Raw genomic sequence first — 5,573 nt, forward strand, 5'->3', positions numbered from 1 at the left:
TGGTCAGTGGCAGGGCCAATAGAGGACTCAAAACTCTCAATCCTATATCCTTTCTACTCTGCAACACTGTTTGATTAAGAATATGAATTATATATCCTTTTAACTTTTTTGCTTACAAAGAGATTAGACAGTATGTTAGGAAGGGAGCAATGTACCTTAATATGTATGAACAGTGAGCATACTACTAATAATATTTTTTCTAGCTACCCAGCCTTTTATCTGCATTAGCTCATAAAAGAAACAAAGCCACCAGTAATTTTCATCCAGTGAAAATTTCTGAGACTTTGAAATACAGTTTAATACCAAATTATACAATACTGATTCTTTATTATTTTTAAGCCAATCACTTATTTCATTAAGTTTATAATATTTACACTGTCATTTCAGTGCTCCATTTTGAGGAAGAAAGAACATTTTAATTTTTCTTAGAATGTAAAAGTAAAGTCAAATTTGCTAATTAATTACCTTTTTTAATTTTAAGAGATTCGGATTTCATTAGAGTCCTATTCCCAGCAGAAATCTATTTCATCAGACCACCCTTCAGCTAGTTCTGTGGTGCAGTTAACCTATTTTCTTTGACCTGTATGATTATTTTGTGTTAAGAAAGTTAAGAAAGAAACAATAAGATACACAAGAGACTATCAAAACTGGGATCAGTCTGAACCAAGTTGCCGCCTGCTTTTGGTTGTGAAATGAGATCCCAGCCTGGGGAGGTGGGGGGGACACTCATGAGAAGGAGCCAGCAGAAAATGGGTGACAGCAAAATCATTTCCATACATTTTTCACTTCCATTCTTGAATAAGAATGAATTCCCTGGATTTGAAAACTATTTTGGCAGAATGCACTGGATAGGATCATTCTTACCTTCACAAACTGATCAATGTTCTCTTTTGATTCTCTTTTCCAAAGGGAAAGCAACGCCTATCTTTTTACAACATAAACATTTCAGAATGACTCATGTGTTTTGACAAGCTATCACATAAATGGGACTAAATATCACAAGAGTATTTATCAAAGCATAAAAATATGATGCATAATATAAACCTTATAAGCAACCAATTTAATGTTTTATAATTAAATTAAATCTGTCATCAAAAGAATAACATTTTGCAAATTTTCAGTACAAAATGCTTGCTTAGGATGTTGTGAAAATGGGGTGAAAATAAATTTTTTTATATTGCATTCTAAATTGAACAATGGCAAGTGTCTAAAAATGGACTTAAATTCTTAATACTTGTAATTACACTTCTTTTCTTTCAGTCACCTTTTTTTCCCCCCAAATGAAGTTCTTTATAAGTGAATCATGTCTTTACTGACTATAAAAGAAGCTGTGTAGCAAGTGTTAGAGTAGACACATGAATATGCCACCAACATTTCTTAAACTAACTTTTCCTGTTATATAGGCACTTCAGCTGATGCTGCTATCATAATATTACTAATTTGAAGTCTATCCCAGACAAAACCAGTACAATTAATAACAGTTTTCTTTTCTGATCAGAGGTGAAGCAAAACAAAAGGTTTGCTGCAGAGCAATATGAGTGCTTTCTAATTTTGTTTCCACAAATCAAGTCAGTCAATCATTTTAAGTCAAGCAAAATATTTCATTTTCTCCCTGCAAAATATTTTTCTCCCTTCCTAGGATTTAAAGAACAGCAGCAAAATCTTTGGACATAAGTAGTCAATACAACCACATACAGTGCTTGCATCCAGATGTTCATTTGTCCACAAGTTTGAGCACTAAGTTCCAAACAGCAACAATTTGAAAAGCTGAGGTGCGCAGTGGGAAAGACTAGCAAAGCCCTTCATGGTCCCTCTAGTATCTACAAACTATAATGGACAGATAAGGAAACTTCAGCATGTGTCCCTGTAACTCCCAATGAATTGCTGTAATTTGTGTTTTCATTTAAAAGAAGTTACATAATTCTTTTCACCAAAAAGGAATTTCAGTATTGATATGAGGGGAAAAATGGGGGGGGGTTGGAGGGGAGCTACAGTCTGAAAAAGGGCCGGCATCACTTCATTACAAAATAGCAGATGTGTTCTTTCAACATTATACTTCAATGTTAATGTCCATAGAATCTGACTTTTACTTACATCCTTCATTATTTATAATAGGTCCTGCAAACTAATTTATCTGTTTGTTTGTTTTCTACACAGATTTGGAATAGCTTTATAGAACACAGAGCTTCTATCTTTCATTAGCGTTGTTATAGCTCACAAGATCACGGTCAAGATCTGGTCTAGAAACAGCAAGGTACTTTGGTAGAGGCCTTTGGCCCAAGGAGCTTAAACTTTCGGACTAATGCTATAAGCTGTTCTGCACATGCCAATCTACCTGTAGGATAAAGGCTTGAGCCTTGGTTGACTGCAATGCAAACACAAGTGTCAAGCTTCACAGACTGAATTGCAAGATCTGAACAGCTAATTGTGGAAAAAGAAAGGACCAAACTGAAAATAAGATCACTTAATTATATAGCTGGGTATTATATAAGTACAGTACAGGCTGATGGCTCCTGAAGGCACTAATTATCATTACTATTTTAAGCGACATCTTCAGTGTAGATGTAAGCCACCATTTGTTCACACAGTTTGCTTGTTACAGGTATCTTAGTGGAATTTGGGCTCCAAGAAAGATTTTTCTTCCTTTTTTTTATTTTGAAATAATGATAAAAATTTAATTTAGTGACAATTTTTGTTCCATCCTGGTACTTATTTCAATAGGACCATTTTCATGCTTAAAGTTGAAAAAGTATTTTAGCACTTTGCAGAAATAAGCAAGAACATATAATCCAGAAGCAGTCCTGTGAGACACGGTCAGACAGACACAGGCAGCATCCCTGTGGTTCATTCAGAGAGGTTCAGTAAGAATCTCTATGGAGTATTAACTAACAATTAACCCTTTTCTTAAAAAATGCACACACAGAGGACTTTGCACTATGGCAAAAGAAGTCCAGATGAAAACACTGTTCACCAAGGTACTGTGTGAACAGATTCCCCACTCTCTCAAACGAGCTGGGTTGCACAGAACTGATAATATAGTTCTGAATGGGATGCTGTGCTGTGGAGTTAATAAGACAATGCTGCAATGCCCCCCAGTATGGGGAGAGGCAGATGGCCTCAGCATGTTTTCATGCTTGGTCAGCTGTTATTAATCTATGACCAAGAGAGCAGGTGGTTGTCATAAATTGCAAGAATTTTTCACAAATCATTCAGCTCTCCAAAGAAGCAAAGTACCTGAATATGCTTTTACTATGTCTTAAAAAAAAAAAAACAAACCAAAAAAAAAACAAAAAAAAAAAGAAAGAGGAAAAGATTGCAACCAAGTGCTATTTAAAATAATTGCTAAGTTTAGACAGTGGTGCATAGTGCGAGGAGAAACAGGAAATGCTACATCAGCAGCCTCCTGTGTCTCAGTCCTTTTCCCATTAAAAATTATATAAGGCACATATTGTTGAAGTAAGAAAGCTCTACTTCCAAAGCAAATGCAATTCAGGAATAACTTAGAAATGCATTTCACTGATGCTGGACTGGAAGTATTTTGAGCCCAGCATTCTGCTGCCAGTGAGCTTTACCATTTATTATTTGCACCAAGAGACTGACTAGGGGCCTCACTTGAGATTAAAGATACTGCCATATTCACAGCGTATTAGTACCAAAGTAGCAAGAGACAGGCCTGCCTTGGAGGAGGTCACCATCAGCACAGAGAAGAGACCCAGAGAGAAATGCTGAAAATGTTGCTCATCTGTAGAACAGGGAAGGCAGCAAATCCCAAAGGTCAAATTCTGAAGAGCTCAGCTCCCACTTAATCATGCAAGCTAAGGATCCACATTTGCAGAAATGCTGTTTTCAGCAGCCCATAACAGTGTCTCCTGTGCATGTCCACACCGAAATAAGGAAGCCAAGCTGGAGAGTGAATCCTTGTATCCCATGATCCTGCCCAGTCCTCTGACCAAAAAACTGGCTCCTACCACCACGACAGACTTACCACAAAGCCAGCCCTGTCACAGTAATGTACCTACATTATTTTACAGATTTTACAGAAGCATGCATCCTGCGTGAGGTGAAGAAGAGCAAATGAAAGTAGTATTGTAGAAGAAGGTACCTTACTGCTGAACTACTACCTCAAGTATGCTTGAATACGATTAATATATGCCATAATATTCTTCGGGTTATTGGAATTTCATCTGCATAGTTAAAAGCAGCTATGCTATTTGCACAAGTGATTCAATGTTTTATTGACATTCCCTGCCTAAAAACACTGGATTTTTTTTTTAAATTAAATACATTTTGCTACTTTAATTCAGTTTGCCCTAATTGTTAAATATTTTCTGCCACATTTTTAACAAAACCCTCAAGGCAAATAAAAATTGACTCCGTGTGCTCAGCTTCAATCTGAACAAACTGAATCTAAACCATTAATGCAGAGAAGGTGGTGTGTAAAAGGTGGAGGAGGAATCCCAGGGGCTCTCTGGGTAACAGGGTTATCTTACTTGTGCATCTGGTGCCTCATTCAAGGAGCTCTAAAACTCTGGAGTTACAAGTCATAGTCCTGACATCAACATGTACTTCGGTGCAATAAATTCTGCAGAGCCACAGCAATAAGGTAGTAAGTGAAAACTAGTGGAACTTATAAAACAATAAGAAACTAAAATATAAACTGAAGATATTAATTTAAGAATATGGGGATGGAATTCTTTGAATTTAACTGTAAATCATTTGTGGCGGGTGGTTAAAGGGGAACAACCAAGCAGAACCAGATACACATAACACAAAATCCTTTCTATAACATTCTGTTCCAGATTTGCTCTATGACAAGAGGTGATATCTCAGTGAGAATTTTCCTGTGACAACTGCTATTAATAAATGCTAATGCATCTCTCTTCAAAAGATACAACATATACTATTGTAGCAATATAAAAAGATGGTTCAAGGGAACAAACAAAACTATTTTATTACACACTACGTTAAAGAACATTCAGTACTTGGCTAATTTAGGATCTTAGCAAAATGTTTACATGGCAATTTTTACAGAAAGCTAAACTGTCTATATGGCTGTTTTCCCTTTTGATTTACTTCTTTTTTAGGGCCTACAAAGGTTCTAGTACACTGTGGGAATCATTCCTTGCCTCTTACTCTTTAGATTCTACTTTAGATGCAGACTGACAGAAGTTTTTAAAGCTTGCCTTGAATCACAGGGGAAGGGAAATAATAAAAAAGCAAAGAGTCAAATTTAACCAGGTGTTTCAAAGAGATTCTGAATGAATTATCATTCACTCACATTTATTGTAACATTAAAGGAGAAATACAGAATGATGAGTTTTCCCTCTAAAACTAAACCCAGAATAGTGCTTGTTCAACACATCAGTGACAAACACAAACATTTCAAAATATTCAGTTTTTTTTAAGAAAACAAAACCACAAACATAAACCACATATCCTCTTGACAGTAAGTTCCTCTGAAGGATTACCATGGTAAACTGTAACCCAAGCTCCAATTGCAATGCTCTCTGAAAGAACATATTACACAAAACCTCATATAGAGACAACACACAGATGGCAGGTTATTGACTAGT

This window comes from Pelecanus crispus, chromosome 9, assembly GCF_030463565.1.
Source record: "Pelecanus crispus isolate bPelCri1 chromosome 9, bPelCri1.pri, whole genome shotgun sequence".
NCBI lineage: Eukaryota > Metazoa > Chordata > Aves > Pelecaniformes > Pelecanidae > Pelecanus > Pelecanus crispus.